Below are 13,610 nucleotides of genomic sequence, written 5' to 3' on the forward strand. Positions count from 1 at the left end.
AAGGTCTTTCTCCCCCCTTTTAAAATGACAGTACTATAATAATTGCTTATTTATAATGCTCAGCTTTCTAATAATTCACAGCACTCCATATGTTTGTTTGCCTCACATAAAGCTAACTCAAGGAACTGATAGCTTCCTTTTTTAGAAAGAGATCGGGTTTTGGTTGAGGGTTCTATTCACCAGAAGAAATTGTGGATGCAGACAGATGTGGTGTAAGCATTCATATCGTATCTGCTGCTTCAGCAAGAAGTCACCCATCTCTAAGTCCAATCCTTATTCCTTTTTTTTTTTAAATGATCATAGGTACCCGAGCAAGGACAGATGTTTGATTGGAATCTCATCACCCCTCCTCCACAAGCCCACTATTCCCCCGTCTTTCATCCTGATTCAAGAGGACTAGAATTGCATGTAAAACTGCCAAGTGCTGCTGCCAGTGAGTAGACACTATTGAGTATAATTCTAATCTCTGTATTTTACCTTAAAATAATAGATCAGTGTGAACAGAAATGTGGAAAGCCTTGGGAAATTATATATTTGTTCTAAACTATGCCATCAAGAAATATTTTTAAAACTATTTTTAGATTTCTAGGAATTGAACTCATTTAGGAGAAAAGTGATTTCTGTTGTGGATGATGCTACTTCTGTATTTTTTTTAAATCATATAGTTTTTTATATCTTCAAATACATTTACAAATATAGAATAAAAATATTTTCTCTCAACATGTTCAAATCCTATCTGAATCTGATATATTATATTATCCCCATTTCCCAGCTAGATAAGTCAATTACCAGGACACAATTTCCTTGAATTCTATTTTAAGAGGTTGAAATAGTGAGAAGAATACTGGAAGGAGCACAAGAAAATCTGGGTTCTACTCTCTAGAACCTGCTGCCAATTACTTTTGTCACTTCAAGCTGTGCACTTTATATCTGCATGTAAAGCCTTCAGTTTGCTGATTTTTAAGATGAAGGGAGATCAAGGAATCATTAAAGTCCTTTCCAGATTAAAGTTTCTGATTTCATAATTCTAAATTAGTAACTAAAATGGTATATAATTTAATAAACATAAGCAGGCATAGGAACCTGACTGTATAATATTTTGGTCTAATGGGAATGACCGATGAACCTTAAAATATTTGACAGAGCTTTTGTTAAGAATGCAGACCTTACTTATATTCTTCCATAACTACATATATGATAGGTACTTACTCTACTTTGAGTAGAGTAAGAAGATTCCTGTGATAATGAGTCAGTAAATGATAGGTAGGTGATCTGGGGTTTGGGGAAATTTAATCAGATTTTCTGAAAGGGTGGTCTTATAGTCAGAGCATTGTCATTATTTTTCCTCCCCCACTAGAAAGTCTTCCAAAGACTCCCAGAATGATGTAACTTTGAAGTCTGAAATAAGAGGGGGAAAATCAACTTTGCCCATCATCATCAAACCATAAGTGGGACAATTTACATGAGATGTTTACGAAGACGAGACTGGATTAACAACTAAAAGTGGTAGGTGATGAAATTGGACTGATTGGACATATGGACTGATAAAGTGCATGAAACTTATGATGTACAACAATTAACCCTAACCTTCAAAGGTTGATGACTGTGGCCCAATCCAAAAAAGATCTTGTGATGACTGGTTCATTGTTTCATTGATATTACTTTTTTGAAAGTTAATTTCTTTACTTTTAAATATTAGTCATGTATTGCAGTATTAGAATTAACATAAAGGTGAGAATAATACATGATCTTTATATGTCATCTTATTAAAATGAAGCTATTTTTAATACTTTTAAGAGGCCTATCAGAAAACACAATTTATATCCTCAAAGTATATTTTGTCAGTTTCAAGTATAATTTTTGCATTCATATTCTTTTATGAATTTTAATGGAGACACTTAAATTGTAATTATTCCTCTCAGCTCAAATGCAGGTAACAAATGGAATTCAATCAGTGTTTGCGCATAATGACCATCATTAAGAGAGAAATAATAATGACATTCTCTCTGCATTAAACTTGCAGACTCTTTACACAATGATCTGAATCCCATTATTGATCTCCATGGAGATATGCAATTGTCACCTATTCTGCATAATATCTGAATGTTAAATACATTTGTTTGGAACAAATATTTTAATGAATACAGTCAGTTCCATTTAATTAACTATCTGATAACTGAATATTTTTACTTAATAATTCAACTTGGAACATCAAAATTGTTCTTTTTTATTCAAATGCACTTGAGATTAGTCATAGATATTCATTTGAATGTTCGTAAAATGTATGTGAGGTTTAAAATTCCCCTTGGTTTTCTTTAAAGTACATCCATTAGAGGGACACTGGTGAGGTATTTTTTCATGTGTTTCAGATGATTTCTCTCCCTCACAGTTGTTTAAAATAACCCTTTAGAACCTTGCAAGTGAAATCTGTTTCCTGACCAAAATCTTTGTTCTTTTATTCTACTTCCTTTTATCATAAGGTTGTTTGTGAGAGCTGAACTATTGATATTTTTTCATTTTTATTTTTCTTTAAATTAAAGTATTTGGTATTTGGAAGAAAACATCAAGAAAAAATATTTATTTACCTTTTGTACGAAGATCTAGGTGAGGATGTCACAGCTTGTAAATATCAGACCTATAATCCTTAAAGAAAGAGATGCCTGAACACGCTATTGGCAACAATAACACAGAGAGTAAATAGCAATAATTCAGGGTTATTCTAGTATGTTTAATATCCTGCTCTCCAGGAAAAAAGAATGTATTCAAGATATAATTTTAAGTTTAATTTTTCTTATTAATAGTTTTTCCCTTCATTTGCTTAAGTCTAGACAGTCAACGGAACAATAAATCAAGCCGTGATTTGGAGCATTTGCCAATTTCCTAAGTGTAAATGCTCATACTGAACATTTAATAATTGCCTCTGATGAGCTGGTAAGAGCTGGTTCCAGCACACCACTGTTAAAAAATAGTTGAACCAATCCTTTGGGCTTGCAGGTTATTCCACAATTATGAGTATGTCTTTAAAAAGGGATAGGTGAATTTTTCCCTATACTAACACGGGGGCTGCTGTGTTATCCATACAGAACCCTGGATATATAGTGCCCAAATAGGATAGAGATTACTGTATGTCAGAGATGCAGAGTTTACAGTTTTGGAAAGCTTGTGGCATACTATGACCTGGCTTTGGGTAGGACTTTGGGCAGATGAAAATTGCCTTCCGGGGCATTTCTACCCCAATAGTTCCCTGATCCTAAGTACACACCCTGCATTTTGATCTTTTCTAGTCATGGGTTCCCCTGCCCCAACAAGATTAATTCACCAACAACTAACATGTGAATACAACTGGAAACTTCTCTAGAGAACAGATTGTTAAATTTTTAAGTATGAGCATTTATGCCTGACACATCCATTAAACTATAAATCAGGCGCAGTTTTATTGTTTTGTTGATTATCTAGACAAAAAAAGTGTATAATGTAGGTTAAACTTAAAAATATCTGGCATTTTTTTTCCCCAGAGAACCAGTTAAACATTTACCAGCAGATCCTCAAATTTAAGGCATTTGAGATCTGGCTAATAGTTATCTGGGTGTAGGGAATCCTACTGGTGTGATTCTCAAATCACACTAAGTAGCAGAATGTCTATTCTGCTTGCTCAGAACCATCACTGTATCTCTCCAAGTCTTACAAATGATATTTCCTATCTATTCAGAAACTATGCCAAGAATGCCCTAGCACTGGTCACAACTAAGAGGCAGTGTTGATTCAGGTGATAGGTATCTCATACCTAGATAGTAATGGTGAAACAGAAAGTCAAATGGAGAGTAGATCTTTGCGCTTTCTTCACTAGGATTATGTTTGGGAAAACGTCCAGTTTGCCAGTAATACTGATATCACTTTATTCCTGCCTGTATTCCTGCCTTCCACCCCCAACCCCATCCTCCCCAACAATCATTTCCCTCTCTACCCCGCCACCAGGAGAATTTAAGGCCCTTGTGGACAAGGCTATCCACTCATTTAGCTAGTGTAGGCATGGACTGCTAGGTCTGGTGTCAGGAAGATTGAAGTTCAAATTCAGACTCAGACATTTACTAGCTGTATGACCCTAGAAAAGAGTGTTGGCCTCAGTTTCCTCATCTGTTGTTGTTGTTGCAGTCCTGTCTGACTCTTTGTGGTGCCATTTGGGGTTTTCTTGGCAAAGATACCAGAGTGGTTTGTCATTTCCTTCTCCGTCTCATTTTGTAGGTGAGGAACTGGGGCAAACAGGGTGAAGTGACTTGCCCAGGGTCAAACAGCTAGTAAGTGTTTGAGATCAGATTTATATCAAGAAGATAAGTGTTCTTGACTACAGGCTCATCACTCTATCCATTATGCCACCTCACTGCCTTTCCTCCTCTCCAAAATCTGGCTAATAATAACATCTGTCTTCCAGGCTCTTTGTAAGGATCAAATGAAATAATTGTGAAAAGGCTTAGGATAGTGCCTGGCACATAATAAGCATGGTACAAATGGTGGCTATTGTTATTCCTTTTATCTACGTACTCCCGCATGCTTGGAATTATCTCCCTCTTTGTCTCTTGTATTCCTTTAGGTCCTATTTAAATTTCATCTTCTGCAAGAAGTCTCTTCTTGATCCTGGCAAATCACTTGGCCTCTTTGAGTCTCAGTTGCCTAAACTGTAAAATGGTGCTAATAACCTTTGTACCACCTCTGAATTACTGTGAAAAAAGCATCTTGCAAGTCTTGAAGTACACTAAAAGATTATTATTACTTTTTGCCATTTTATGTTCATAAAGATTTTTAAGTTTTAAGAATTAATCTTTATACCATCCCTTCAAATAGTATCTTAGCTAGTCACATTATTTATTGGTGGGTAGGAACAGCCATTCTGGATTCCCTTTTATAAGTCATTGAACTACATAGAAATAGACTGTACTTCTAAGGAGCAATATGGTTTAAAAAATCAGTACTTGCCCTGAACAAAGTTTTGTTGTTTTTCAGCAATTTCCAATTCTTTCTCATTTTCAACTCTTTGTGACTCCATTTGGAGTTTTCTTGGCAAATATACTGGAGTAGTTTGTTATTTCCATCTCCAGCTCATTTTACAGATAAGGAAACTGAGGCAAATTGAGTTAAGTGACTTAACCTGGGTCACATAGCTGGTAAGTATCTGAGACCAGATTTAACTCAAGAAAATGAGTCTTCCTAACTCCAGTCCCAGTACTCTAACCACTGTGCTGTCTTGTTGCCCTAGTTACAATTAAAAGCCTTCCTAGTATTTTAATCCCAAGTAGTGCAGTGGATGGATTGCTGAGCCAGAAGACAGGAAGATCAGAGTTCAGATATGACCTTAGACACTTACTAGATGTGGGACTCTGGACAAGTCACTGAACCCCGTTTGCCTCAAGTTTCTCATCTGTAAAATGAGCTGGAGAAGGAAATAACAACTATACCAGTATGATTGTCAAGAAAACCCCAGATGAGTCACAAAGAGTCAGACACAACTGAAACACGTGAACAACTACTACCTTTAATTGTCAATAATCAAACAAAAGCAGGCATTGCACAGACTACAAAAGGATAGAAGAGTTATGAGATGCATTAATGGCAATTTATGTTAGGAAATGTCCATGTCAGTGAAATCACAAGTGTTATAAAGTATTATCTAATATTAATAATAGGGTCACTAGGTGGTGCAGTGATAGATTGCCAAGCCTGAAATCAGGAACAGTAGTGTTCAAAACTGGCCTCAGACACCAGCTGTGTGGCTCTGGGCAAGTCACTCAACCCTGTTTGCCTCAGTTTCCTCATTTGTAAAACAAAACAAGACAAAACTGAGAATGAAATGAAAAACCACTCCAATATATTTGCCAAGAAAACCCCCAAGTAAGGTCACAAATATTCAAACACAACTGAAGAACAAATACCAATAATGTTGCCTCAGTCTTCTTTTCCAACCCCATTTCTCGCATTTCTTGTCAAGATTTGAAGTCAAGGAGACACCTATTCTTCTTGAATTCTGCCTCTAAAATCAACTAACTCTGTGACTGTGGTCAAGTCACTAAGCCTTAGTCTCTTTACCTGTAAAACAGGAATAATATCTGTAGTATGTACTTAGCTGGGTTAAGTGTCACAAAAAAAAATGCACATTAAGCACATTGCAACCATGAAGGTACTAGGCAAATGTCAGCCAAAATTACCATCATTATCCCCTAACTTGAACACAACGAAGCCCAACTCCTAATTGCCCCCAGAACACACTCTGCTCAGTCTCACCACCAAATCTTTGCTGATTCTCAGTGACTTTTCCCATATTGTCCTCATTCAAATCCCACTGAAACTCAAAACATTTTAGGTCCTGATTTAAATCTCTTCCCTCCATCTTTCCAATTATTCTGTTCCAGTACACATTAATCTCTTTTCCCTTTTTTTCAATATTTTTTATTGTCTTTATTACAACTTCTTTCCCAAGACTTTTGTGAGGAATTTGTTTTGCAAACTTAAAGCATTATAAGACAAAAGTGGGTTGTTATTAGCGATAGGGACTGGACCTGCTTTTTACTTGGTACAAGGAACTATTAAATGAGGAAACTCCCTCTCTCAATTCAGGTCTGGTTTAATGAATACAGCATAGGTCTTGGAGTTAAGAGTTCAAATGCCGCTTCATAACTCCCTATCTGTATGACTCTGAGCAAACTAACCTCTAGGTGCTTTTGAGTTTCTTCATCAGTAAACTGGAAACAATAATAGAACCTACTTCATCCAGTTATTATGAGGCTCCAATGAGTTAACATATGTAAAGGGCTTGGCAAACAATCAAGTACTATAAAAATACTGGCTACTGCTATTATTGTGTGCAACTTGCAGTCTTAGAAAGTTGCCTAGAGGAATGAGAGTTTAAGTGACTTACCTAGGGTCACACAGCAAGCAAGATCTGCATGTTCTGGGCATTCTGTTGTCTTGTAGAGTTACCAAGAACTCCTGTGCTCTCCCTGGCTGTCTCTCATTCCGGGAAATCTCTACTTCCTCCACTATGACTTCCGACCTCCCTGGCTTCCTTTAAGGCTCAGAAAACAAAATCCCACCTTTTGCAGAAAGCCTCTACAGAACACCCTCTTAATTCCCTCTAATCATTATTTCCTGTATATAGCTTGCTTTGTATATATTTGTTTTTATGTTAGATTCTAAGCTCTTTGAGGGCAAGAACTGTCTTTGTCTCCTTTTATATTTCCCAGTGCTCAAAAGAGTGACTAGAACATAGTAGATACTTAATAAATTTTAATTGGTTGATTAATCAAAGTGACTGTCTAAAAGTCACACATCAAGGATGTATGGAGACAGGATTTGAACTCCAGTCTTCTTGGCTTTGAATCCAGCTATACTCTCTGCCATACTGCCTCATCATCACCAACAGCAGCAGCAGCAGCATCACTCATGTGATACAATTCAATTCTGGTTACTATTTAAATGTTTTCCATGGATAAGTCTTGTGTCTGGCTTGGTTATACGTTTGTTGAGTGTAGAAACTATGTTTGACACTTATTTTATATTCTCCATTCTCCCTAAAACCTTATTATATTCTCCAGAAACTCATCTTCCCACAAGATTACATCGAGTCTGAAACTTGCACCTCCTTGGGATCCCCTGCCTATGACACACCTGCCTCCTTCTGATTGGAGAGGGTGAAAGAAGACATCAGGAGAACACTAACCAGATCCTCCATTTAAGGAGAGCCCCCAAGGCAGCCATCTCATCTTTTCCTGCCAAGCCATATAACTATTCATTATCATGTTGTAGGCATTTTTTTCCCCCTTTTTTACGTGTTATCTTTCCCATTAGACTGTGACTTGAGGTCAGGAACTGGTTTTTGCCTTTCTTTGTATCCCAAGTGCTTAACATAGTGCCATATATATTTTTTTGACTAATTATATATATGAATAGTTCATGTTGCACAGTGGTGAAGCCACTTGACTTGAAGTCAGAAGGTATGGATTTGAAATATAGTTCTAGCATTGTGTCCTTTGGCTAGTCCCAAGGGGCAGGGAACCTGAAGACATATGTAGCCTTCTAGGTCCTTGGGTGCAGCTTTTTGACAGAGTCCAAGTTTTACAGAACAAATTCTTTTATTAAGGGGATTTGTTCTATGAAGTTTGGATTCAGTCAAAGGGCTGCACTTGAGGACCTAGAGGGCCACATATGGCCTTGAGGCTGCAGGTTCCCCACTCCTGGGTTAGTCAGTTAATATTTCTGAACTGTAGTTTTCCTATCTGCAAAATAAAGTGATTGCACAATTTCACAAAGCTGTGGTCAGAACCATTTGAAAACACTTTGCTAAGCACTATAAGAATAGAAGGTATTATTATGATAGTAGAACTAGAATAGTATAGGGACTATGTTCCAAATCCATTTTCATATGTTAAAGCAAATTCAACTCTTATTTTCTACCTTCTACACTAAAACTTTTGCTGTTCTAGGGTCAAGATTTAGTGATCGGATCTATCACTTTAGACAACCCCAAAGACATTGGATAATGCTAAGAATTAACATATAAATTAGCATCCATAGATTCATGCTTTCCAGAGTCTGTTTTCTAAAAACTAGGCATTTGGAAAGACAAACTGAAACAAATGACAGACATTTACCAACTGTATGCTATAGAACCTCTACTCTACTTTTTAAATTTGGAATTTCTTTAACTAAATGTTTTATGAAAATCTCATTAAACACACATTGACTTCTCAGAATGCTGTGTTTACCCTTGCTATCCAGAAGCTTGAATAGAAAGCATACACTAAATTCATTTTAATGGAAGAACCAGGATTAGACACCAGTGGACTTTCTACAACAAAACATAGTATCCCAAACTCTGGTAAGGAATAATGAAAAGGATAGAAAAGAAAAGGTAGCAATTGCTTTACAAGAGTGATTTAAGTCCACTGGCTATAGGTCTATTTTGATATACTTTAGGTTCTGGATATACTCATCTTAATTATATTCTAAATTTTAACCTTCCTATGGCCTAGTTCTACCAGATCTAAAACTATATTACAAAGTGGCACTCATCAAAGCTATTTGGTACTGGCTAAGAAATAGAGTGGTGGTTCAGTAGAATAGAATAGGTACACAAGACACAGTAGTAAATGACTATAATTATCTACCGCTTGATAAACTCAAAGACTCCAGATTCTGAGATAAGAACTCAATACTTGATTTATTTTAAAAAAGCTGCTGGGAAAACTAGAAAGCAGTTTGGCAGAAAGTAGGTATAGATCAACATCTCACACCATGTACCCAGATAAGGTTAAAATGGGTACATGATTTAGACATAAAGGGTGATATCATAATCAAATTAAGAGAGCCAGGAATAGTTTATCTGTCAGATCTATGGAGCAGGGAAGAATTTATGACCAAACAAGAGATAGAGAGCATTACATAATGCAAAGCACATCATTTTGATTATATAAAACCACAAAGTTTTTGCACAAACAAAACCAATATAAGCAAGATTAGAAGGAAAGCAGAAATCTAGGAAACAATTTTTACAAGAAGTATCCCTAATAAAGGCCTCATTTCTCAAATATGTAGTGAACTGAGTCAAATTTAGAAGACTTCAAGTCATTCCCCACTTGCCAAATGGTCAAAGGATAGGAACAGTCAGTTTTCAGATGAAGAAATTGGAGTTATCTATAGTCATAAAAATGCTTTAAATCGCTATCAATAAGAGAAATGCAAATCAAACAACTCTGAGATACCACCTCTTACCTATGAGACTGGCTAATATGACAGAAAAGGAAAATGATAAATTTTGAAGAAGATGTAGGAAACTAACACTAACACACTGTTGAAAGAATTGTGAACTAGTTCAACCATTCTGGAGAGCAATTTGGAACTATTCCAAAAGGGTAATCAAATTCTACATGCCCTTTGATCCAGCAATACCACTACTAGGTCTGTGTCCCAAAGAGATCATAAAAAAGGGGAGAAGACATGCACAAGCAAGCTCTTTTTGTGGAGGCCAAGAATTGGAAATTAAGGGGATGCCCATCAAACGAGGAAGGGCTGAACAAATTCTGGTGTATGAACATAATAGAATACTATTGTACTGTAAGAAATGATGAGCAGGTGAAAAACCTGGGCAGAAAAACCTGGGAAGTTCAACATGAACTGATGTTGAGTGAAATAAGGAGAACCAGGAGAACACCGGACCCAATAAAAGAAGCATTGTGCGATAATCAACTGACAGCTTTTCTTAGTAATACAATGATCCAAAATAATTCCAAAAGACTCAAAATAGAATATCCACAGCCAGAGAAAGAACTGATGAAGTCTGAATGCAGATTGAAGCATACTAGTTTTACTTTATATTTCCTGTTTTTTTCCCTTTTGTTCTGTTTCTTCTTTCACAACATGACTAATGTAAAGATATGTTTTACATGATTCTGTATGTATAAGCTATATCAGATTGCTTGCTTGGGGAGGGGAGAGGAAGAGGGTAACTTTGGAACTCAAAATCTTATTAAAATGAATGCTGAACCTGTCTTTACATGTAATTGGAAAAAAATACTATTTAATTTTTAAAGGGTAAAATAAATACAGTATATCTTTCTAATGTATGCGTACATACATTATATATTGTCATGCAGATTTTCAGAGAGAGAAATGGAGAAGGAACAAGTAGGAAAAAGAAGAAATGGAAAAGGAAGAGAAGAAGAAGAAAGGGAAGAGTTTTGCATAATGAAGATAGTTAAATGTGGAGTCAGGATAGGTGGGTCTGAACCCCTGCTCAGATTCTTACTAGTTGTTGGGGTTTCTTGGCAAAGATACTGGAAAGGTTTGCCATTTCTTTCTGCAGCTCAATTTACAGAAACTGAGGCAAACAGGGTAAATTGACTTGCCTAAGGTCACACAGAGAGGAAGTGTCTGAGGTCAGATTTGAACTTAGATCTTCCTGACTCCAAGCCAAGAGCTCTATTCTATCTACTGAGTCACCATTGCCTCCCTATCCAGTATATCCTGCTATTATTATAAAGAATTACAATCAATAAACATTAAGCACCTGCTTTGTATTAGTCACAGTTCGAAGTTCTAGGGATCATATAACAGGAAGCAAAAGACAGTCCCTGCCTTCAAGGAGCTTACCATCTAATAGGGAAGACAACATGCAAGCAAATATATATAAAGCAAATCATATATAGGATAAATAGGAAATAATTAACAGAGGGAATGTCCTAGAATTAGAGGGTTTGGGGGAAAATCTCCAGCTAAAGGAATAATTTTAATTGGGACTTAAAGGAAGCCAGAGAAGTCAGTAGTCCTAGTGAATAAGTTAGAAACAACCTGAGAAAAGCCCAGAGCTCAAATGTCTTATTTGTTGAACAGGCAGGAGGCCAGTCTTACTGGATAAAGAATACATGTGGGGAATAAGGTGTAAAAAGTATAGAGAGGGAGGAGGGGAATAGATTATGAAGGGCTTTGAATGCCAAATAGAGCATTTTGTATTCAGTCCTCAGAAGCAATAGGGGTAGAGTATGGGATGATTGGACTTGTGCTTTAGGAAAGTCACTTTAGTGTTTGAATGAAGGATGGATTGGATCAGAAAGAGACTTGAGGCAGGCAAATTCACCAGCGGGTTACTTCAACGGTCCAGGTGTAAGGTGAAGAGGCTTGCTCTAGAGTTGTGGCAGAATAAAAGACAAGGGGGCATATTCAAGAGATGTGGCAAATATGATGGGAAATCTATATTTGCCAATTTATGTCATAGTCCAAAAATGTTATGAAATTCAGAGGTGTGTTTAAAATGCATAAAGTTGAAAATAAAAGGAGAAACATAAAGTGTTTAGCACAGTGTCTGGAACACAGTAAATACTGTGTGTTTGCTACTGCTACTACTACTATTACTACTACTACAACCCAATAATTACATTCTCAAATATAATTAAATCTTATCCTTGTTCTATGACCTCCATCTCATAGTTTGTGTTTACCAGACTCATGTGATTGGTAGCTGGTCTCACTTAGCTACCTTTCTAGTTTTGAGAATGTAATTCAGAGACTGCTTTAGATGCATGTATCTTTACTTTTGGTAAAGTAACCCCTTTTGCCAGTAGTTCAGCTGAAACAAAGGAAATTCCATGTATTAATGCCAGGAGTATTTTTTTTTTCTTAAATACAAGATCACATATATTTCTAAGTCATGTAAATATTATTGATTCATTTGGGAGATCATGTTCTAGAGGATTGAAATGGATTTTAATGTGTTCATTTGTTTCAAGCCCATTCCCTCTCTCCTTTTTCCTACCCTTCCCAACCCCCATTCTCACCTAGTTTTGGCAATGAAAGTCAGTTTCGCTTCCTCTATTCCTAGGAACTAAACCAAAGCCACAGCATTTTCTGCTGAAAATCTCCTGAGGGAATGTTTAAATACAGACCCAAACAGGAAACATGAAAAGAAACATTTCTGTTTACCACAGAGTTTTACAAATTAAAAACACACACACACACACAAACCAAATTAAATATATTTTCAATCTCTTAAACATGAAAAGAAACATTTCTGTTTACCACAGAGTTTTACAAATTAAAAAAACACAGACACACAAAAACCAATTTAAATCTATTTTCAGTCTCTTAAAAGTGTGTACTTTTAGTTACTCAGAAAATCAGACGGACTGAAGAACACCTTAGACCTTCACATGGAAACATTTGGTTGTATGTAGACCTCTGGCATCCCCAAGTCTGACTACTTTTGGTCCTGTACAATTAGATGGCTCAGAATCTACACCCCCAGGCTTTGTATGGGAGTTAACAAAGGAGACGACTTAATGGGGAATGAATGAAAGATTAGGAGTAAACTAGACAATAATTCTCCAGAATTAATGAAAGAAACCATGAAGAAATTAAGTTAACCTCTCTTTCTACCACCACCCTGTATCTATACAGCACTGAGTGAAGTGAGAATTTGCAAAATATCTTACAAATTTGATGATTATAGACAAATGGAATACTTTGGAGCCCTAAATTCTATATTACGATTTAAGAATTTTGTGTGCCCTATACTTGGCACAAAATAACATCTTGACAACTAAATTTGTATTTGACCATGACTAGTATTATATATAACTAGGATGAACCATTTTGAGCATTGACTAAATGGTTGTTCAACTTTACTGACAGAAGCAATTAGCTTAGTAAAATAATTGGTTGGGAGAAAAAATATATAAATGTATATGTATATATACAAACACATATATATATTTACATTAAAATGTAAATGCAAAAATTGAATATAAGTAAACACCTTGGTTCTTGTTCCCTGAAAATTCTTTTTTTTACCAGACAAGGGCTTACAAGAGCATAGCTGAATATTTATTGTCTAGGGAAACCTCTGTAGTTGGTAGACCTGCCAAATATAATGTTGTTTTTGGGGTTGAGGGAATGGGGGAAGGGAAAGACAATTCCACATTTCTTGAATCTATCATTTTGCTCCATCTCTTACCCTGTCAAATCATAGAAAATGCTATAAAATTTGGAACAATCCAATAACTCAGTTTCTTACATGAATCAAAGTCTGGAACCCAAGAAAATGATTAAGGATTTGCACTGATCTGGTTTTG

General features: G+C 36.1%; 1 long non-coding RNA gene across 1 annotated transcript in view; it reads left to right on the top strand.

Moving 5' to 3' along the window:
* Positions 1-10,756, top strand: part of LOC140509100 (uncharacterized) — a 95,768-nt gene extending 85,012 nt beyond the window's left edge. Inside the window, exons 2-4 of the long non-coding RNA XR_011968567.1 lie at positions 304-433; positions 1,358-1,506; positions 10,641-10,756. This is a non-coding gene — a long non-coding RNA (uncharacterized lncRNA). The remainder of the gene's footprint in view (positions 1-303; positions 434-1,357; positions 1,507-10,640) is intronic.
* The last annotated feature ends 2,854 nt before the right edge of the window (positions 10,757-13,610 follow it).

This window comes from Notamacropus eugenii, chromosome 5 (assembly GCF_028372415.1).
Source record: "Notamacropus eugenii isolate mMacEug1 chromosome 5, mMacEug1.pri_v2, whole genome shotgun sequence".
Lineage (NCBI taxonomy): Eukaryota > Metazoa > Chordata > Mammalia > Diprotodontia > Macropodidae > Notamacropus > Notamacropus eugenii.